General features: G+C 43.2%; 1 long non-coding RNA gene across 4 annotated transcripts in view; it reads right to left on the bottom strand.

Moving 5' to 3' along the window:
- Positions 1–24017, bottom strand: part of LOC307181221 — a 2056127-nt gene that overhangs the window by 1605051 nt on the left and 427059 nt on the right. The window contains exon 1 of one of the 4 annotated variants that reach the window (XR_013826125.1): positions 17871–17911. The exons of 1 other annotated variant lie outside the window; for it this stretch is intronic. This is a non-coding gene — a long non-coding RNA (uncharacterized lncRNA). Of the gene's footprint in view, positions 1–14715; positions 14743–16294; positions 16319–17870; positions 17912–24017 lie in introns of those variants that run through there. 2 more of the 4 variants (XR_013826150.1, XR_013826151.1) reach the window with 2 other exon arrangements.

Below are 24017 nucleotides of genomic sequence, written 5' to 3'. Positions count from 1 at the left end.
AGAAATTGAGACTATTGTAACCTCAATGAACAGATGTGTGAGCCAAACTGTAGTTAACATAGAACAGTGTATAAGGCTCGGGTAAAATAAGATGTTTTTAACACTTCCATTTGATATTTCCATCACTTTTTATAAGCAAGTTCAGTGAAAAGGTTTGTCTTATTTGTCGGGTCAATATTAGAGAAACGAAGTGATTTCTTTCCAAGGATGTACATCTAATAATCTTGGTTAAACCTTCAATCTTGTTTTAAATGCTTTTCCATTGAAAATGATACCTCTCTTTCAGCTCCCCCATTTCTGAGAAGTATAAAATCTTATAATTTATTATTACCAAAGGGGAAAGGTGGGAGGAGGGATAAATTAACAGTTTGGAATGAACACATACACACTGCTATGTATAAAATAGATCATCAACAAGGAACTACTGTATAGCACAGGGAACTACACTCAACATTTTGCAATAACCTATAAGGGGAAATAATCTGAAAAAGAATAGATATTTTTATTGACATCATCTATCAATGACAGTTAAAGTGTAGCCTAAGGGAAGCTGGTGGTGAGTGCTTCTGACCCTGAAGACTTCAATCATCTAAAGTTTGGACTCTGCCTACTTCCCAAGGCCCTTAATGAACATATGTGTAGCCGTAGCTTAAAAAATTCCCCAGTTTGGGTTTCGGGGAGACACTGATTTTGAAAAAGCCCTGGTGTTCTCCTTACATGAATGGGACTCTTCCTACTGCTAAAACATGTCTGTCACACCCAGAGGATGGTATACCGTCTGATCGGGAAGAGTTTGGAAAAGGCATCTCATCTCCTCATCTCCTGGTGCTCGGGTTCACCCCTCCAGCGTCTTTACTAACAGTCTCCCCACTTGGAGATGTCAGCACTGTCAACATCCTGTTGCGTACAGTTTGGTATTTGTCCAGAGGATGAAGCGGAAGGATGAGGAACAATGAGAGACAAGTCCTAGGTGTTCAGACAGGCACATGTCACTCTAATTTCCAATCAGGAAGACGAATTGACCAAAGGCTAGGGTTGCCCATGGAAACAGTATAGGGCTTGAGGAAATCCCGCTGCTTTGTGGCCAGTTCCCATAAACACGAGTTGAACAATGGAACTCAGGGGCAGTAAAATTCACAAAACTGCAGAGTTGAAAATATCCATCACTGAAAAATGTCTTGAGGAGAGTCAGAGAAAAGGACTTGTAAGCAAGGGAGAATGGCAGGAAAGGGATTTGAGGAGGTAGAAAGGACTCGCCATTAAGCACAAGAAAAGGAGCTGAACATTGCCAACATTGCAGTTGGCCAAAAAGGGTGTATGCGTTCTTTTCTGTATATATTCAAGAAAAGGGCATACACTTTTTTAGCCAACCAAACAGGTGGGCACTGGAAGTCAATACCACAAAAGATATCACTTCGCATCAGTCAGAAGAGCCATCCTCATAAAGCGTAAACAACAGAAATGCAGGACAGGGCAACGAGAAGAGGGAGCCCTGTGAGACTTATAGTGGAAATGTATATTGCCAACGGCCATTCTGGAGAAGTGTATTGTGTTTACTAAAGCATCTAAAAAATGAGCTACAGAGCATAGCGCACTTGCACTCACGGGCGTATATCTTGGGAAAAACAAAAATCGAGAGGACACAGGCACCCCAATGTTTACCCCCTCTCTGTTTAAAAGATCCTCGACTAGGATATAACTTAAATGTCTCTGGAGGGAAAAAATGGATAGAGATGTGGTACTTAGGTAGAGTGGAATATTATTCAGCCTGGAAATCAATGAAATATGGCCAGTTGTAACAACTCCGGAGGAGTTACGTATGATCATTCTAAGTGACAGAATTCAAAAAGAAAAAGACACATATCATAAGATATCACTTAAAGGTGGAATCCAAAATGGCTACACATGAAATAAATTACAAAACAAAAACATAGTCAAATATGTAGAAAACACGCATAAGGCTGCTAAACGGGAAAGGTGGGGAGGGGTGAGGCATCATCCAGGAGGTTGAAATTAGCAAAGATACCATTCCAAATACCAAACTGATAATCAACAAGGCCTACACGGTAGCTAAAAGAACTGCACTCAGCACACTCAAGTCACCGGAAAAGAATATATACGACTGGTAAGAATCTGAAAAAGAATTTATTGATGTCTCTCTGTACGTGAATCAAGTGGATGTACAGCAGCAAGAAACAGAGCTTTGAAAATCAGCTGTAACCAATATAGTAATAAATTGAAAAAAATAAACGACAGAGAGACAGAGAAAACCTCTTACAACTTTTCCTCAGGGACGGTGATGCAACATGGATTGAACACATCTAGACCCACAGCAGGATGAGACATAAGGCTGGAAACTGTTTGCGCTAAGAGAAATGTGAGGTTGGGTGAGGAAATGCACACCCTTTAAAGTAATACTACCTGGTACCCATTCAATGGGTCCCAAATCTGCAGGTTCAAGGGATCTTCCTACAGCTAAAACATGCATGGAAAACCCAGAGGACTGTACACCATGTGATCGGGAGATGTGTCTAAAATGCACCTCATTTATCCTCTCCTGGTGCTCCTGTTCACCATTCCAGCCACGCTACTTAGAATCTCCCCACTTGGAGAATCAGCACATTTAAACTTCTGTTTCACACATTTTGCAAATTGTGAGGAGGATGAACGGGAAGAGGGGGAACCAATGAGAGAAGAGTTGTAGGGGTTTGGACGGGCACATATCACTCTAATTTCCCATTAAGAATAAGAATTAAAGAAAGGCTCAGCCTGCCTCGCCGGAGCCAAAATAGGGCCTGAAGCAATCCTGCGGGTTTGAGGCCAGCTCACAAAAGAGCAACTTAAAAAATGGAGCTCAGGGTCACTGCAATTCACAAACCTGCAGAGTTATAAATGAAAACTAACGTCCAAAAATATGTTGAGGTAAGGCAAAGAAGAGGATCTGAATGCAAGACAGAATTGCAAGAAACAGATTTCAAGAGATAGATTGGACTCGTCTTTAACGCACATGAAAAGCGGCAGAATTTCGACAATGATGCAGTTGGCCCAAAAGGGCGTATGCGTTTTTTCCTGATTATATCCAGGAAAAAACGCATACGCACTTTATGGGCAACGAAGCAAGCAAGCAATGCAAATGTGCACAACAAAGAAGTCTCACTTCCCACCGGTCAAAAGGGCCATCCTAAAAAATTGTAAAAACCAGAAATGCAGGACAGGCCATGGAGAACAGGGAGCCTTTATACGCTGATGGGCAGTGTGTGAACTGCCGAGAGCCACTCTGGAGAAGTGTATGGTGGTTCCTAAATCATCTAAAAAACAGAGCTACAGAGCATAGGACACTTCCAATCATGGGAGTATATCTAGGGAAGTCTAAAAATCAACAAGACACAAGCACACCACAGTTTAGGGCTACTCTGTTTACAAGAACCTCAACTTCAGTACACCTTAAATATCCCAGGAAAGAGAACAATGGATAAAGAAGATGTGGTACTTATGTACAATGGAATATCTCTTCACCATGAAATCAATGTAATAAGGCTAGTAGAAGGATAAAGAGTGGATTTAGGTCCGATAATACTACTTGAAATAAGTCAAACAGAAAAAGAAACATATCATAAGATATCACTTATAGAGGGAGGGTAAATATGGCTGCACAAGAAATGAATTACAGAACAGAACAGTGTCTCACATTTAGAAAACACACTTATGTCAGCTTAAGGGGAAAGGAGAGGTGGGGTGATGCATAAAACCAGAGTTTGAAATTAGCACAGATACCGTTCAATAAACCAAATAGGTATTAGACAAGATCTACACCTTGCTCAATGAACTGGCCTCAACACACCCTATACACCGCAGAGAAATATATCTGAGTAATAAGAATCTTAAAACCCATGTATTGATATATCTCCATAAGGGAATCAAGTGTGTGCAGAGCGGCACAAACACAGCAGTGAAAATGAGCTAAACCCCATTATAGAAATAAATTTTAAAAACAAAACGCTGAAACAATGAAAGAGAGAAAAATTCTTACAAAATTCGCTCAGGGGCTGTGATGCAACCTGGATTGACCACATATAAACCCACAGCTGGATAAGACATAAGGCTGGACACTTGGGGCTGACAGGATTGGTGAGCTTTGGTGAGCAACTGCCGAAAGTTTAATGCAATACTTCATGCTACTCAGTCCAAGGGTCCCAACACTCCAGGTTGAAGGGAATCTTCCTACAGCTAAACCATGCTTGGGAAACCCAGCGACTGGTATACCATATGATCGGGAAAGGTTTCTAAAACGCACCTCATTTTTCCTCTCCTGGGGCTCCGGATCGACATTCCAGCCGCTTTACTAACAACATCCCCACATGGAGTCAATGCCTTTAAGTTCTGGTATCGCACAGTCTGCAGTTAGTGCAGAGGATGAATGGGAATAGGGGGAACCAGTGAGAAACTAGCTGTAGCGGTTTCAATGGGCACATGTCACTCTAATATCACATCAGTAAGAAGAATTAACCAAAGGCACAGCAAGGTGCCCCAGAAGAAAAATAGGGCTTCAAGGAATCCTGTGGTTACGGGGCAAGACCACAAAAATAAGAGCTAAAAAATGGAGCTAAGGGCCACTGCAATTCAAAAACCTGCAGAGTTATAAAGGCCAACTATTTTTAAAAAATATATTGAGGTAAGGCTATGAAGAGGCATTGAAAGCAAGGCAGAATTGCAGGAATCCGATTTCAGGAGGTAGACTGGAATTGCATTGAAAGCATAGGAAAAGAGGCAGAACGTCCACAATGATGCACTTGGCCAAAAAGGGCGTATGCGTTTTTTCCTGAATATATTCAGGAAAAAACGCATACGCCCTTTTTGGCCAAGCAAGCAAGCTTGCAAAGGAAATCTGCACTACAATGAAGTCTCACTTCCCCGTGGTCAAAAGGGCCATCTGAAAAAAGTGTAAAATCCAGAAAGGCAACAGGCCATTGAGAACTGGGAGCCTTGTTATGCTGATGGGCGGGATGTAAATTACCAACAGACACTTGGGAGAAGTGTATGGTGTTTCCTGAAACATCTAAAAAACAAAGTAACAGAGCCTAGGGCACTTCCACTTATGGTCCTATAGCTTAGGGAATTTAAAATCAAAAAGACACAGCCACCCCAAAGATTGGAACGGCTCTGTTTACAAGAACCTAGATTACAGTACAAGTTCAACATCGCAGAAAGTGAAAAATGGATAAAAAAGTTGTGGTATTTACTTACAAAGCAATATCACTCAGCAATGAAATCTGTGTCATCAGGACCGTAGCAGCATAATGAGTGGATTCAGGTACGATGATTCTAACTGAAATAAGTCACACAGAAAAAGAAACATCATAAGATATCACTAATACACGGAATGTAAACTTGGCTACACAGGAACTGAATTCCAAAACAGAACAGGGTCTCAAATTTACAAAACCAACTTATGCTTGCTTAAGGGGAAAGGTGAGTTGGGGTGCTGCATAAAACCAGAGATTGAAATGAGCACAGATAAAGTTCCTTAAGCCAAATATGGAATAGACAAGAGCTACTCCTTGCTCAACGAAATGGACTCAACACCCCATATTAAACGCCTAAGAATGTACCTGACTAGTAAGTATCTTAAAACCTATGGATTGCTATGTCTCCAAAAGAGAATCAAGCGTGTGTACAGGGGCATAAACGCAGCAGTGATAGGATTGGAGAGGTTCGGTGAGCAAATGAAGACCCTTTGAAGTCATATTGCATGGTACCCATTCCACGGGTTTCAACTACCCAGGTTTTAGGTATTCTTCCTTCAGGTAAAACATGCATGTGGAACCCAGAGTATGATCAACCATGTGAACGGGAGACGTGTTCAAATATGTCTCAGTTTTCCTCCCCTGGTACTCGGGTGCAACATTCCAGACGCTTTACTAACACTCTCCCCACTTGGAGAGTCAGCGCCTTTAAACTCCTGTATGGCCCAGTTTGCAATTTCTGCGGAAGATGAACAGGAATAGCGAGAACCAATGAGAGGCTAGCTGGAGGTGTCTGGACGGGCAAATTTAACTCTCATTTCCCACCAGGAAGAGGAAATAACCAAAGGCTCAGTGTGCCGTGCCGGAACCAGATTAGGGCCTGAAGCCATCCTGCGGTGTTGCGGCCAGCTCACAAGAAAGCGAGTTGAAGAAAGGAGCTCAGGGGCACTGTAATTCACAAACCTGCAGAGTTATAAATGACAGCTATCGTCCAAAAATAGACTGAAGTAAGGCTGCCAAGAGGACTTGAAAGCGGGGCAGAACTGCAGGAAACAGATTTCAGGAGGTAGACTGGAATTGCATTGAAAGCATAGGAAAAGAGGCAGAACGTCCACAATGATGCACTTGGCCAAAAAGGGCGTATGCGTTTTTTCCTAAATATATTCAGGAAAAAACGCATACGCCCTTTTTGGCCAACCAAGCAAGCTTGCAAAGGAAATCTGCACTACAATGAAGTCTCACTTCCCCCCGGTCAAAAGGGCCATCTGAAAAAAGTGTAAAATCCAGAAAGGCAGGACAGGCCATGGAGAACTGGGAGCCTTGTTATGCTGAAGGGCGGGATGTAAATTGCCAACAACCACTCGGGAGAAGTGTATGGTGTTTCCTGAAACATCTAAAAAACAAAGCAACAGAGCCTAGGGCACTTCCACTTATGGTCCTATAGCTTAGGGAATTTAAAATCAAAAAGACACAGCCACCCCAAAGTTTCGAAAGGCTCTGTTTACAAGAACCTCGATTACAGTACAAGTTCAACATCGCAGAAAGTGAAAAATGGATAAAGAAGTTGTGGTATTTACTTACAAAGCAATATCACTCAGCAATGAAATCTGTGTCATCAGGCCCTTAGCCGCACAATGAGTGGATTCAGGTATGATGATTCTAACTGAAATAAGTCACACAGAAAAAGAAACATCATAAGTTATCAGTAATACACGGAATGTAAACTTGGCTACACAGGAACTGAATTACAGAACAGAACAGGGTCTCAAATTTAGAAAACCAACTTATGCTTGCTTAAGGGTAAAGGTGAGTTGGGGTGCTGCATAAAATCAGAGATTGAAATGAGCACAGATAAAGTTCCTTAAGCCAAATATGGAATAGACAAGAGCTACTCCTTGCTCAATGAAATGGACTCAACACCGCATATTAAACGCCTAAGAATGTACCTGACTAGTAAGTATCTTAAAACCTATGGATTGCTATGTCTCCGAAAGAGAATCAAGCATGTGTACAGGGGCATAAACGCAGCAGTGATAGGATTGGAGAGGTTCGGTGAGCAAATGAAGACCCTTTGAAGTCATATTGCATGGTACCCATTCCACGGGTTTCAACTACCCAGGTTTAAGGTATTCTTCCTTCAGCTAAAACATGTTTGTGGAACCTAGAGTATGATCAACCATGTGATCGGGAGACGTGTTCAAATATGTCTCAGTTTTCGTACCCTGGTACTCGGGTGCAACATTCCAGACGCTTTACTAACACTCTCCCCACTTGGAGAGTCAGCGCCTTTAACGTCCTGTTTGGCCCAGTTTGCAATTTCTGCGGAAGATGAACAGGAATAGCGAGAACGAATGAGAGACTAGCTGGAGGTGTCTGGACGGGCAAATTTAACTCTCATTTCCCACCAGGAAGAGGAAATAACCAAAGGCTCAGTGTGTCGTGCCGGAACCAGATTAGGGCCTGAAGCCATCCTGCGGTGTTGCGGCCAGGTCACAAGAAAGCGAGTTGAAGAAAGGAGCTCAGGGGCACTGTAATTCACAAACCTGCAGAGTTATAAATGACAGCTATCGTCCAAAAATAGACTGAAGTAAGGCTGCCAAGAGGACTTGAAAGCGGGGCAGAATTGCAGGAAACCGATTTCAGGAGGTAGACTGGAATTGCATTGAAAGCATAGGAAAAGAGGCAGAACGTCCACAATGATGCACTTGGCCAAAAAGGGCGTATGCGTTTTTTCCTGAATATATTCAGGAAAAAACGCATACGCCCTTTTTGGCCAACCAAGCAAGCTTGCAAAGGAAATCTGCACTACAATGAAGTCTCACTTCCCCCCGGTCAAAAGGGCCATCTGAAAAAAGTGTAAAATCCAGAAAGGCAGGACAGGCCATGGAGAACTGGGAGCCTTGTTATGCTGAAGGGCGGGATGTAAATTGCCAACAACCACTCGGGAGAAGTGTATGGTGTTTCCTGAAACATCTAAAAAACAAAGCAACAGAGCCTAGGGCACTTCCACTTATGGTCCTATAGCTTAGGGAAATTAAAATCAAAAAGACACAACCACCCCAAAGTTTCGAACGGCTTTGTTTACAAGAACCTCGTTTACAGTACAAGTTCAACATCGCAGGAAGTGAAAAATGGAAAAAGAAGTTGTGGTATTTACTTACAAAGCAATATCACTCAGCAATGAAATCTGTGTCATCAGGCTCTTAGCAGCACAATGAGTGGATTCAGGTATGATGATTCTAACTGAAATAAGTCACACAGAAAAAGAAACATCATAAGATATCAGTAATACACGGAATGGAAACTTGGCTACACAGGAACTGAATTACAGAACAGAACAGGGTCTCAAATTTAGAAAACCAACTTATGCTTGCTTAAGGGGAAAGGTGAGTTGGGGTGCTGCATAAAACCAGAGATTGAAATGAGCACAGATAAAGTTCCTTAAGCCAAATATGGAATAGACAAGAGCTACTCCTTGCTCAATGAAATGGACTCAACACCGCATATTAAACGCCTAAGAATGTACCTGACTTGTAAGTATCTTAAAACCTATGGATTGCTATGTCTCCGAAAGAGAATCAAGCATGTGTACAGGGGCATAAACGCAGCAGTGATAGGATTGGAGAGGTTCGGTGAGCAAATGAAGACCCTTTGAAGTCATATTGCATGGTACCCATTCCACGGGTTTCAACTACCCAGGTTTAAGGTATTCTTCCTTCAGCTAAAATATGCATGTGGAACCTAGAGTATGATCAACCATGTGATCGGGCGACGTGTTCAAATATGTCTCAGTTTTCGTACCCTGGTACTCGGGTGCAACATTCCAGACGCTTTACTAACCCTCTCCCGACTTGGAGAGTCAGTCCCTTTAACCGCTTGTTTGGCCCAGTTTGCAATTTCTGCGGAAGATGAAGAGGAATAGCGAGAAACAATGAGAGGCTAGCTGGAGGTGTCTGGACGGGCAAATTTAACTCTCATTTCCCACCAGGAAGAAGAAATAACCAAAGGCTCAGCGTGCCGTGCCGGAACCAGATTAGGGCCTGAAGCCATCCTGCGGTGTTGCGGCCAGGTCACAAGAAACAAGTTGAAGAAAGGAGCTCAGGGGCACTGTAATTCACAAACCTGCAGAGTTATAAATGACAGCTATCGTCCAAAAATAGACTGAAGTAAGGCTGCCAAGAGGACTTGAAAGCGGGGCAGAATTGCAGGAAACCGATTTCAGGAGGTAGACTGGAATTGCATTGAAAGCATAGGAAAAGAGGCAGAACGTCCACAATGATGCACTTGGCCAAAAAGGGCGTATGCGTTTTTTCCTGAATATATTCAGGAAAAAACGCATACGCCCTTTTTGGCCAACCAAGCAAGCTTGCAAAGGAAATCTGCACTACAATGAAGTCTCACTTCCCCCCGGTCAAAAGGGCCATCTGAAAAAAGTGTAAAATCCAGAAAGGCAGGACAGGCCATGGAGAACTGGGAGCCTTGTTATGCTGAAGGGCGGGATGTAAATTGCCAACAACCACTCGGGAGAAGTGTATGGTGTTTCCTGAAACATCTAAAAAACAAAGCAACAGAGCCTAGGGCACTTCCACTTATGGTCCTATAGCTTAGGGAAATTAAAATCAAAAAGACACAACCACCCCAAAGTTTCGAACGGCTTTGTTTACAAGAACCTCGTTTACAGTACAAGTTCAACATCGCAGGAAGTGAAAAATGGAAAAAGAAGTTGTGGTATTTACTTACAAAGCAATATCACTCAGCAATGAAATCTGTGTCATCAGGCTCTTAGCAGCACAATGAGTGGATTCAGGTATGATGATTCTAACTGAAATAAGTCACACAGAAAAAGAAACATCATAAGATATCAGTAATACACGGAATGGAAACTTGGCTACACAGGAACTGAATTACAGAACAGAACAGGGTCTCAAATTTAGAAAACCAACTTATGCTTGCTTAAGGGGAAAGGTGAGTTGGGGTGCTGCATAAAACCAGAGATTGAAATGAGCACAGATAAAGTTCCTTAAGCCAAATATGGAATAGACAAGAGCTACTCCTTGCTCAACAAAATGGACTCAACACCGCATATTAAACGCCTAAGAATGTACCTGACTTGTAAGTATCTTAAAACCTATGGATTGCTATGTCTCCGAAAGAGAATCAAGCATGTGTACAGGGGCATAAACGCAGTAGTGATAGGATTGGAGAGGTTCGGTGAGCAAATGAAGACCCTTTGAAGTCATATTGCATGGTACCCATTCCACGGGTTTCAACTACCCAGGTTTAAGGTATTCTTCCTTCAGCTAAAATATGCATGTGGAACCTAGAGTATGATCAACCATGTGATCGGGCGACGTGTTCAAATATGTCTCAGTTTTCGTACCCTGGTACTCGGGTGCAACATTCCAGACGCTTTACTAACCCTCTCCCGACTTGGAGAGTCAGTCCCTTTAACCGCTTGTTTGGCCCAGTTTGCAATTTCTGCGGAAGATGAAGAGGAATAGCGAGAAACAATGAGAGGCTAGCTGGAGGTGTCTGGACGGGCAAATTTAACTCTCATTTCCCACCAGGAAGAAGAAATAACCAAAGGCTCAGCGTGCCGTGCCGGAACCAGATTAGGGCCTGAAGCCATCCTGCGGTGTTGCGGCCAGGTCACAAGAAACAAGTTGAAGAAAGGAGCTCAGGGGCACTGTAATTCACAAACCTGCAGAGTTATAAATGACAGCTATCGTCCAAAAATAGACTGAAGTAAGGCTGCCAAGAGGACTTGAAAGCGGGGCAGAATTGCAGGAAACCGATTTCAGGAGGTAGACTGGAATTGCATTGAAAGCATAGGAAAAGAGGCAGAACGTCCACAATGATGCACTTGGCCAAAAAGGGCGTATGCGTTTTTACCTGAATATATTCAGGAAAAAACCCATATGCACTTTTTGGCCAACCAAGCAAGCTTGCAAAGGAAATCTGCACTACAAAGAAGTCTCACTTCCCCCCGGTCAAAAGGGCCATCTGAAAAAAGTGTAAAATCCAGAAAGGCAACAGGCCATTGAGAACTGGGAGCCTTGTTATGCTGATGGGCAGGATGTAAATTGCCAACAGACACTTGGGAGAAGTGTATGGTGTTTCCTGAAACATCTAAAAAACAAAGCAACAGAGCCTAGGGCACTTCCACTTATGGTCCTATAGCTTAGGGAAATTAAAATCAAAAAGACACAGACACCCAAAAGTTTGGAACGGCTCTGTTTACAAGAACCTCGTTTACAGTACAAGTTCAACATCGCAGAAAGTGAAAAATGGATAAAGAAGTTGTGGTATTTACTTACAAAGCAATATCACTCAGCAATGAAATCTATGTCATCAGGCCCTTAGCAGCACAATGAGTGGATTCAGGTATGATGATTCTAACTGAAATAAGTCACACAGAAAACGAAACATCATAAGATATCAGTAATACACGGAATGGAAACTTGGCTACACAGGAACTGAATTACAGAACAGAACAGGGTCTCAAATTTAGAAAACCAACTTATGCTTGCTTAAGGGTAAAGGTGAGTTGGGGTGCTGCATAAAACCAGAGATTGAAATGAGCACAGATAAAGTTCCTTAAGCCAAATATGGAATAGACGAGAGCTACTCCTTGCTCAACGAAATGGACTCAACACCGCATATTAAACGCCTAAGAATGTACCTGACTAGTAAGTATCTTAAAACCTATGGATTGCTATGTCTCCGAAAGAGAATCAAGCATGTGTACAGGGGCATAAACGCAGCAGTGATAGGATTGGAGAGGTTCGGTGAGCAAATGAAGACCCTTTGAAGTCATATTGCATGGTACCCATTCCACGGGTTTCAACTACCCAGGTTTAAGGTATTCTTCCTTCAGCTAAAACATGCATGTGGAACCCAAGTATGATCAACCATGTGAACGGGAGACGTGTTCAAATATGTCTCAGTTTTCCTCCCCTGGTACTCGGGTGCAACATTCCAGACGCTTTACTAACACTCTCCCCACTTGGAGAGTCAGCGCCTTTAACCTCCTGTTTGGCCCAGTTTGCAATTTCTGCGGAAGATGAACAGGAATAGCGAGAACCAATGAGAGGCTAGCTGGAGGTGTCTGGACGGGCAAATTTAACTCTCATTTCCCACCAGGAAGAGGAAATAACCAAAGGCTCAGTGTGCCGTGCCGGAACCAGATTAGGGCCTGAAGCCATCCTGCGGTGTTGCGGCCAGCTCAAAAGAAAGCGAGTTGAAGAAAGGAGCTCAGGGGCCGTCTAATTCCCAAACCTGCAGAGTTATAAATGACAGCTATCGTCCAAAAATAGACTGAAGTAAGGCTGCCAAGAGGACTTGAAAGCGGGGCAGAATTGCAGGAAACCGATTTCAGGAGGTAGACTGGAATTGCATTGAAAGCATAGGAAAAGAGGCAGAACGTCCACAATGATGCACTTGGCCAAAAAGGGCGTATGCGTTTTTTCCTGAATATATTCAGGAAAAAACGCATACGCCCTTTTTGGCCAACCAAGCAAGCTTGCAAAGGAAATCTGCACTACAATGAAGTCTCACTTCCCCCCGGTCAAAAGGGCCATCTGAAAAAAGTGTAAAATCCAGAAAGGCAGGACAGGCCATGGAGAACTGGGAGCCTTGTTATGCTGATGGGCGGGATGTAAATTGCCAACAGACACTCTGGAGCAGTGTATGGTGTTTCCTGAAACATCTCAAAAACAAAGCAACAGAGCCTAGGGCACTTCCACTTATGGTCCTATAGCTTAGGGAATTTGAAATCAAAAAGACACAGCCACCCCAAAGTTTCGAAAGGCTCTGTTTACAAAAACCTCGATTACCGTACAAGTTCAACATCGCAGAAAGTGAAAAATGGATAAAAAAGTTGTGGTATTTACTTACAAAGCAATATCACTCAGCAATGAAATCTGTGTAATCAGGCCCTTAGCAGCACAATGAGTGGATTCAGGTATGATGATTCTAACTGAAATAAGTCACACAGAAAAAGAAACATCATAAGATATCAGTAATACACGGAATGTAAACTTGGCTACACAGTAACTGACTTACAGAACAGAACAGGGTTTCAAATTTAGAAAAACAACTTATGCTTGCTTAAGGGTAAAGGTGAGTTGGGGTGCTGCATAAAACCAGAGATTGAAATGAGCACAGATAAAGTTCCTTAAGCCAAATATGGAATAGACAAGAGCTACTCCTTGCTCAACGAAATGGACTCAACAACCCATATTAAACGCCTAAGAATGTACCTGACTTGTAAGTATCTTAAAACCTATGGATTGCTATGTCTCCGAAAGAGAATCAAGCATGTGTACAGGGGCATAAACGCAGCAGTGATAGGATTGGAGAGGTTCGGTGAGCAAATGAAGACCCTTTGAAGTCATATTGCATGGTACCCATTACACGGGTTTCAACTACCCAGGTTTAAGGTATTCTTCCTTCAACTAAAACATGCATGTGGAACCTAGAGTATGATCAACCATGTGATTGGGAGACGTGTTCAAATATGTCTCAGTTTTCATACCCTGGTATTCGGGTGCAACATTCCAGACGCTTTACTAACACTCTCCCCACTTGGAGAGTCAGTCCCTTTAACCTCCTGTTTGGCCCAGTTTGCAATTTCTGTGGAAGATGAACAGGAATAGCGAGAACCAATGAGAGACTAGCTGGAGGTGTCTGGATGGGCAAATTTAACTCTCATTTCCCACCAGGAAGAGGAATTAACCAAAGGCTCAGCGTGCCGTTCCAGAACCAGATTAGGGCCTGAAGACATCCTGCGGTGTTGCGGCCAGGTCACAAGAAAGCGAGTTGAAGAAAGGAGCTCAGGGGCACTGTAATTCACAAACCTGCAGAGTTATAAATGAAAGCTATCGTCCAAAAATATACTGAAGTAAGGCTGCCAAGAGGACTTGAAAGTGGGGCAGAATTGCAGGAAACCGATTTCAGGAGGTAGACTGGAATTGCATTGAAAGCATAGGAAAAGAGGCAGAACGTCCACAATGATGCACTTGGCCAAAAAGGGCGTATGCATATTTTCCTGAATATATTCAGGAAAAAACGCATACGCACTTTTTGGCCAATCAAGCAAGCTTGCAAAGGAAATCTGCACTACAATGAAGTCTCACTTCTCCCTGGTCAAAAGGGCCATCTGAAAAAAGTGTAAAATCCAGAAAGGCAGGACAGGCCATGGAGAACTGGGAGCCTTGTTATGCTGATGGGCGGGATGTAAATTGCCAAGAGACACTCAGGAGAAGTGTATGGTGTTTCCTGAAACATCTAAAAAACAAAACAACAGAGCCTAGGGTACTTCCACTTATGGTCCTATAGCTTAGGGAAATTAAAATCAAAAAGACACAGCCACCCCAAAGTTTGGGACGCCTCCGTTTACAAGAACCTCGTTTACCGTACAAGTTCAATATCACAGAAAGTGAAAAATGGATAAAGAACTTGTGGTACTTACGTACAATGCAGTATCACTCAGCAATGAAATCTATGTCATCAGGGCCGTAGCAGCATAATGAGTGGATTCAGGTACGATGATTCTAACTGAAAGAAGTCACACAGAAAAAGAAACATCATAAGATATCAGTAATACACGGAATGGAAACTTGGCTACACAGGAACTGAATTACAGAACAGAACAGGGTCTCAAATTTAGAAAACCAACTTATGCTTGCTTAAGGGTAAAGGTGAGTTGGGGTGCTGCATAAAACCAGAGATTGAAATGAGCACAGATAAAGTTCCTTAAGCCAAATATGGAATAGACAAGAGCTACTCCTTGCTCAACGAAATGGACTCAACACCGCATATTAAACGCCTAAGAATGTACCTGACTAGTAAGTATCTTAAAACCTATGGATTGCTATGTCTCCGAAAGAGAATCAAGCATGTGTACAGGGGCATAAACGCAGCAGTGATAGGATTGGAGAGGTTCGTGAGCAAATGAAGACCCTTTGAAGTCATATTGCATGGTACCCATTCCACGGGTTTCAACTACCCAGGTTTAAGGTATTCTTCCTTCAGCTAAAACATGCATGTGGAACCCAGAGTATGATCAACCATGTGATCGGGAGACGTGTTCAAATATGTCTCAGTTTTCGTACCCTGGTACTCGGGTGCAACATTCCAGACGCTTTACTAACACTCTCCCCACTTGGAGAGTCAGTCCCTTTAACCTCCTGTTTGGCCCACTTTGCAATTTCTGTGGAAGATGAACAGGAATAGCGAGAACCAATGAGAGACTAGCTGGAGGTGTCTGGATGGGCAAATTTAACTCTCATTTCCCACCAGGAAGAGGAATTAACCAAAGGCTCAGCGTGCCATGCCAGAACCAGATTAGGGCCTGAAGCCATTCTGCGGTGTTGCGGCCAGGTCACAAGAAAGCGAGTTGAAGAAAGGAGCTCAGGGGCACTGTAATTCACAAACCTGCAGAGTTATAAATGACAGCTATCGTCCAAAAATTGACTGAAGTAACGCTGCCAAGAGGATTTGAAAGCGGGGCAGAATTGCAGGAAACCGATTTCAGGAGGTAGACTGGAATTGCATTGAAAGCATAGGAAAAGAGGCAGAACGTCCACAATGATGCACTTGGCCAAAAAGTGCGTATGCATTTTTTCCTGAATATATTCAGGAAAAAACGCATACGCCCTTTTTGGCCAACCAAGCAAACCTGCAAAGGAAATCTGCACTACAATGAAGTCTCACTTCTCCCCGGTCAAAAGGGCCTTCTGAAAAAAGTGTAAAATCCAGAAAGGCAGGACAGGCCATGGAGAACTGGGAACCTTGTTATGCTGATAGGCAGGATGTAAATTTCCAACAGACACTCAGGAGAAGTGTATGGTGTTTCCTGAAACATCTAAAAAACAAAGCAACAGAGCCTTGGGCACTTCCACTTATGGTCCTATAGCTTAGGGAAATTAAAATCAAAAAGACACAGCCACCCCAAAGTTTGGGACGCCTCTGTTTACAAGAACCTCGTTTACAGTACAAGTTCAACATTGCAGAAAGTGAAAAATGGATAAAAAAGTTGTGGTATTTACTTACAAAGCAATATCACTCAGCAATGAAATCTGTGTCATCAGGCCCTTAGCAGCACAATGAGTGGATTCAGGTATGTTGATTCTAACTGAAATAAGTCACACAGAAAAAGAAACATCATAAGATATCAGTAATACACGGAATGGAAACTTGGCTACACAGGAACTGAATTACAGAACAGAACAGGGTCTCAAATTTAGAAAACCAACTTATGCTTGCTTAAGGGGAAAGATGAGTTGGGGTGCTGCATAAAACCAGAGATTGAAATGAGCACAGATAAAGTTCCTTAAGCCGAATATGGAATAGACAAGAGCTACTCCTTGCTCAACGAAATGGACTCAACACCGCATATTAAACGCCTAAGAATGTACCTGACTAGTAAGTATCTTAAAACCTATGGATTGCTATGTTTCCGAAAGAGAATCAAGCATGTGTACAGGGGCATAAACGCAGCAGTGATAGGATTGGAGATGTTCGGTGAGCAAATGAAGACCCTTTGAAGTCATATTGCATGGTACCCATTCCACGGGTTTCAACTACCCAGGTTTAAGGTATTCTTCCTTCAGCTAAAACATGCATGTGGAACCTAGAGTATGATCAACCATGTGATCGGGAGACGTGTTCAAATATGTCTCAGTTTTCGTACCCTGGTACTCGGGTGCAACATTCCAGACGCTTTACTAACACTCTCCCGACTTGGAGAGTCAGTCCCTTTAACCTCCTGTTTGGCCCAGTTTGCAATTTCTGTGGAAGATGAACAGGAATAGCGAGAACCAATGAGAGACTAGCTGGAGGTGTCTGGACGGGCAAATTTAACTCTCATTTCCCACCAGGAAGAGGAATTAACCAAAGGCTCAGCGTGCCGTGCTGGAACCAGATTAGGGCCAGAAGCCATCCTGCGGTGTTTCAGCCAGCTCACAAGAAAGCGAGTTGAAGAAAGGAGCTCAGGGGCACTGTAATTCACAAACCTGCAGAGTTACAAATGACAGCTATCGTCCAAAAATTTACTGAAGTAAGGCTGCCAAGAGGACTTGAAAGCGGGGCAGAATTGCAGGAAACCAATTTCAGGAGGTAGACTGGAATTGCATTGAAAGCATAGGAAAAGAGGCAGAACGTCCACAATGATGCACTTGGCCAAAAAGGGCGTATGCGTTTTTTCCTGAATATATTCAGGAAAGAACGCATACGCCCTTTTTGGCCAACCAAGCAAGCTTGCAAAGGAAATCTGCACTACAATGAAGTCTCACTTCCCCCCGGTCAAATGGGCCATCTGAAAAAAGTGTAAAATCCAGAAAGGCAGGACAGGCCATGGAGAACTGGGAGCCTTGTTATGCTGATGGGCGGGATGTAAGTTGCCAACAACCACTCGGGAGAAGTGTATGGTGTTTCCTGAAACATCTAAAAAACAAAGCAACAGAGCCTAGGGCACTTCCACTTATGGTCCTATAGCTTAGGGAAATTAAAATCAAAAAGACACAGCCACCCAAAAGTTTGGGACGCCTCCGTTTACAAGAACCTCGTTTACCGTACAAGTTCAATATCACAGAAAGTGAAAAATGGATAAAGAACTTGTGGTACTTACGTACAATGCAGTATCACTCAGCAGTGAAATCTATGTCATCAGGCCCGTAGCAGCATAATGAGTGGATTCAGGTACGATGATTCTAACTGAAATAAGTCACACAGAAAAAGAAACATCATAAGATATCAGTAATACACGGAATGTAAACTTGGCTACACAGGAACTGCATTCCAAAACAGAACAGGGTCTCAAATTTAGAAAACCAACTTATGCTTGCTTAAGGGGAAAGGTGAGTTGGGGTGCTGCATAAAACCAGAGATTGAAATGAGCACAGATAAAGTTCCTTAAGCCAAATATGGAATAGACAAGAGCTACTCCTTGCTCAACGAAATGGACTCAACACCGCATATTAAACGCCTAACAATGTACCTGACTAGTAAGTATCTTAAAACCTATAGATTGCTATGTCTCCGAAAGAGAATCAAGCATGTGTACAGGGGCATAAACGCAGCAGTGATAGGATTGGATAGGTTCGGTGAGCAAATGAAGACCCTTTGAAGTCATATTGCATGGTACCCATTCCACGGGTTTCAACTACCCAGGTTTTAGGTATTCTTCCTTCAGCTAAAAAATGCATGAGGAACCCAGAGTATGATCAACCATGTGATTGGGAGACGTGTTCAAATATGTCTCAGTTTTCCTCCCCTGGTACTCGGGTGCAACATTCCAGACGCTTTACTAACACTCTCCCCACTTGGAGAGTCAGTCCCTTTAACCTCCTGTTTGGCCCAGTTTGCAATTTCTGCGGAAGATGAACAGGAATAGCGAGAACCAATGAGAGGCTAGCTGGAGGTGTCTGGACGGGCAAATTTAACTCTCATTTCCCACCAGGAAGTGGAAATAACCAAAGGCTCAGTGTGCCGTGCCGGAACCAGATTAGGGCCTGAAGACATCCTGCGGTGTTGCTGCCAGCTCAAAAGAAAGCGAGTTGAAGAAAGGAGCTCAGGGGCACTGTAATTCACAAACCTGCAGAGTTATAAATGACAGCTATCGTCCAAAAATATACTGAAGTAAGGCTGCCAAGAGGACTTGAAAGCGGGGCAGAATTGCAGGAAACCGATTTAAGGAGGTAGACTGGAATTGCATTGAAAGCATAGGAAAAGAGGCAGAACGTCCACAATGATGCACTTGGCCAAAAAGGGCGTATGCGTTTTTTCCTGAATATATTCAGGAAAAAACGCATACGCCCTTTTTGGCCAACCAAGCAAGCTTGCAAAGGAAATCTGCACTACAATGAAGTCTCACTTCCCCCCCGGTCAAAAGGGCCATCTGAAAAAAGTGTAAAATCCAGAAAGGCAGGACAGGCCATGGAGAACTGGGAGCCTTGTTATGGTGATGGGCGGGATGTAAATTGCCAACAATCACTCGGGAGAAGTGTATGGTGTTTCCTGAAACATCTAAAAAACAAAGCAACAGAACCTAGGGCACTTCCACTTATGGTCCTATAGCTTAGGGAAATTAAAATCAAAAAGACACAGCCACCCCAAAGTTTGGAACGGCTCTGTTTACAAGAACCTCGTTTACAGTACAAGTTCAACATCGCAGAAAGTGAAAAATGGATAAAGAAGTTGTGGTATTTACTTACAAAGCAATATCACTCAGCAATGAAATCTGTGTCATCAGGCCCTCAGCAGCACAATGAGTGGATTCAGGTATGATGATTCTAACTGAAATAAGTCACACAGAAAAAGGAACATCATAAGATATCAGTAATACACGGAATGTAAACTTGGCTACACAGGAACTGAATTACAGAACAGAACAGGGTCTCAAATTTAGAAAACCAACTTATTCTTGCTTAAGGGTAAAGGTGAGTTGGGGTGCTGCATAAAACCAGAGATTGAAATGAGCACAGATAAAGTTCCTTAAGCCAAATATGGAATAGACAAGAGCTACTCCTTGCTCAACGAAATGGACTCAACACCGCATATTAAACGCCTAAGAATGTACCTGACTAGTAAGTATCTTAAAACCTATGGATTGCTATGTCTCCGAAAGAGAATCAAGCATGTGTACAGGGGCATAAACGCAGCAGTGATAGGATTGGAGAGGTTCGGTGAGCAAATGAAGACCCTTTGAAGTCATATTGCATGGTACCCATTCCACGGGTTTCAACTACCCAGGTTTAAGGTATTCTTCCTTCAGCTAAAACATGCATGTGGAACCTAGAGTATGATCAACCATGTGATCGGGAGACGTGTTCAAATATGTCTCAGTTTTCCTCCCCTGGTACTCGGGTGCAACATTCCAGACGCTTTACTAACACTCTCCCGACTTGGAGAGTCAGTCCCTTTAACCTCCTGTTTGGCCCAGTTTGCAATTTCTGCGGAAGATGTACAGGAATAGCGAGAACCAATGAGAGAATAGCTGGAGGTGTCTGGACGGGCAAATTTAACTCTCATTTCCCACCAGGAAGAGGAATTAACCAAAGGCTCAGCGTGCCGTGCCAGAACCAGATTAGGGCCTGAAGCCATTCTGCGGTGTTGCGGCCAGGTCACAAGAAAGCGAGTTGAAGAAAGGAGCTCAGGGGCACTGTAATTCACAAACCTGCAGAGTTATAAATGACAGCTATCGTCCAAAAATATACTGAAGTAAGGCTGCCAAGAGGACTTGAAAGCGGGGCAGAATTGCAGGAAACCGATTTCAGGAGGTAGACTGGAATTGCATTGAAAGCATAGGAAAAGAGGCAGAACGTCCACAATGATGCACTTGGCCAAAAAGGGCGTATGCGTTTTTTCCTGAATATATTCAGGAAAAAACGCATACGCCCTTTTTGGCCAACCAAGCAAGCTTGCAAAGGAAATCTGCACTACAATGAAGTCTCACTTCTCCCCGGTCAAAAGGGCCATCTGAAAAAAGTGTAAAATCCAGAAAGGCAGGACAGGCCATGGAGAACTGGGAGCCTTGTTATGCTGAAGGGCGGGATGTAAATTGCAAACAACCACTCGGGAGAAGTGTACGGTGTTTCCTGAAACATCTAAAAAACAAAGCAACAGAACCTAGGGCACTTCCACTTATGGTCCTATAGATTAGGGAATTTAAAATCAAAAAGACACAGCCACCCCAAAGTTTGGAACGGCTCTGTTTACAAGAACCTCGATTACAGTACATGTTCAACATCGCAGAAAGTGAAAAATGGATAAAAAAGTTGTGGTATTTACTTACAAAGCAATATCACTCAGCAATGAAATCTGTGTCATCAGGCCCTTAGCAGCACAATGAGTGGATTCAGGTATGATGATTCTAACTGAAATAAGTCACACAGAAAAAGAAACATCATAAGATATCAGTAATACACGGAATGGAAACTTGGCTACACAGGAACTGAATTACAGAACAGAACAGGGTCTCAAATTTAGAAAACCAACTTATGCTTGCTTAAGGGGAAAGGTGAGTTGGGGTGCTGCATAAAACCAGAGATTGAAATGAGCACAGATAAAGTTCCTTAAGCCAAATATGGAATAGACAAGAGCTACTCCTTGCTCAACGAAATGGACTCAACACCGCATATTAAACGCCTAACAATGTACCTGACTAGTAAGTATCGTAAAACCTATGGATTGCTATGTCTCCAAAAGAGAATCAAGCATGTGTACAGGGGCATAAACGCAGCAGTGATAGGATTGGAGAGGTTCGGTGAGCAAATGAAGACCCTTTGAAGTCATATTGCATGGTACCCATTACACGGGTCTCAACTCTCCAGGTTTAAGGAATTCTTCCTTCAGCTAAAACATGCATGTGGAACCCAAGTATGATCAACCATGTGAACGGGAGACGTGTTCAAATATGTCTCAGTTTTCCTCCCCTGGTACTCGGGTGCAACATTCCAGACGCTTTACTAACACTCTCCCCACTTAGAGAGTCAGCGCCTTTAACCTCCTGTTTGGCCCAGTTTGCAATTTCTGCGGAAGATGAACAGGAATAGCGAGAACCAATAAGAGGTTAGCTGGAGGTGTCTGGACGGGCAAATTTAACTCTCATTTCCCACCAGGAAGTGGAAATAACCAAAGGCTCAGTGTGCCGTGCCGGAACCAGATTAGGGCCTGAAGACATCCTGCGGTGTTGCTGCCAGCTCAAAAGAAAGCGAGTTGAAGAAAGGAGCTCAGGGGCACTGTAATTCACAAACCTGCAGAGTTATAAATGACAGCTATCGTCCAAAAATATACTGAAGTAAGGCTGCCAAGAGGACTTGAAAGCGGGGCAGAATTGCAGGAAACCGATTTCAGGAGGTAGACTGGAATTGCATTGAAAGCATAGGAAAAGAGGCAGAACGTCCACAATGATGCACTTGGCCAAAAAGGGCGTATGCGTTTTTTCCTGAATATATTCAGGAAAAAACGCATACGCCCTTTTTGGCCAACCAAGCAAGCTTGCAAAGGAAATCTGCACTACAATGAAGTCTCACTTCCCCCCGGTCAAAAGGGCCATCTGAAAAAAGTGTAAAATCCAGAAAGGCAGGACAGGCCATGGAGAACTGGGAGCCTTGTTATGCTGATGGGCGGGATGTAAATTGCCAACAACCACTCGGGAGAAGTGTATGGTGTTTCCTGAAACATCTAAAAAACAAAGCAACAGAACCTAGGGCACTTCCACTTATGGTCCTATAGCTTAGGGAAATTAAAATCAAAAAGACACAGCCACCCCAAAGTTTGGAACGGCTCTGTTTACAAGAACCTCGTTTACAGTACAAGTTCAACATCGCAGAAAGTGAAAAATGGATAAAGAAGTTGTGGTATTCACTTACAAAGCAATATCACTCAGCAATGAAATCTGTGTCATCAGGCCCTTAGCAGCACAATGAGTGGATTCAGCTATGATGATTCTAACTGAAATAAGTCACACAGAAAAAGAAACATCATAAGATATCAGTAATACACGGAATGTAAACTTGGCTACACAGGAACTGCATTCCAAAACAGAACAGGGTCTCAAATTTAGAAAACCAACTTATGCTTGCTTAAGGGGACAGGTGAGTTGGGGTGCTGCATAAAACCAGAGATTGAAATGAGCACAGATAAAGTTCCTTAAGCCAAATATGGAATAGACAAGAGCTACTCCTTGCTCAACGAAATGGACTCAAAACCCCATATTAAACCCCTAAGAATGTACCTGACTAGTAAGTATCTTAAAACCTATGGATTGCTATGTCTCCGAAAGAGAATCAAGCGTGTGTACAGGGGAATAAACGCAGCAGTGATAGGATTGGAGAGGTTCGGTGAGCAAATGAAGACCCTTTGAAGTCATATTGCATGGTACCCATTCCACGGGTCTCAACTCTCCAGGTTTAAGGTATTCTTCCTTCAGCTAAAACATGCATGTGGAACCCAGAGTATGATCAACCATGTGAACGGGAGACGTGTTCAAATATGTCTCAGTTTTCCTCCCCTGGTACTCGGGTGCAACATTCCAGACGCTTTACTAACACTCTCCCCACTTGGAGAGTCAGTCCCTTTAACCTCCTGTTTGGCCCAGTTTGCAATTTCTGCGGAAGATGAACAGGAATAGCGAGAACCAATGAGAGGCTAGCTGGAGGTGTCTGGACGGGCAAATTTAACTCTCATTTCCCACCAGGAAGAGGAATTAACCAAAGGCTCAGCATGCCGTGCCGGAACCAGATTAGGGCCTGAAGCCATCCTGCGGTGTTGCGGCCAGGTCACAAGAAAGCGAGTTGAAGAAAGGAGCTCAGGGGCACTGTAATTCACAAACCTGCAGAGTTATAAATGACAGCTATCGTCCAAAAATAGACTGAAGTAAGGCTGCCAAGAGGACTTGAAAGCGGGGCAGAATTGCAGGAAACCGATTTCAGGAGGTAGACTGGAATTGCATTGAAAGCATAGGAAAAGAGGCAGAACGTCCACAATGATGCACTTGGCCAAAAAGGGCGTATGCGTTTTTTCCTGAATATATTCAGGAAAAAACGCATACGCCCTTTTTGGCCAACCAAGCAAGCTTGCAAAGGAAATCTGCACTACAATGAAGTCTCACTTCCCCCCCGGTCAAAAGGGCCATCTGAAAAAAGTGTAAAATCCAGAAAGGCAGGACAGGCCATGGAGAACTGGGAGCCTTGTTATGGTGATGGGCGGGATGTAAATTGCCAACAATCACTCGGGAGAAGTGTATGGTGTTTCCTGAAACATCTAAAA

The sequence above is a fragment of the Stenella coeruleoalba genome, assembly GCF_951394435.1.
Source record: "Stenella coeruleoalba genome assembly, contig: scaffold_47, whole genome shotgun sequence".
NCBI lineage: Eukaryota > Metazoa > Chordata > Mammalia > Artiodactyla > Delphinidae > Stenella > Stenella coeruleoalba.
The sequence above is the reverse complement of the archived record's forward strand: the minus strand, read 5'-3'. Positions and strand labels throughout refer to the sequence as shown.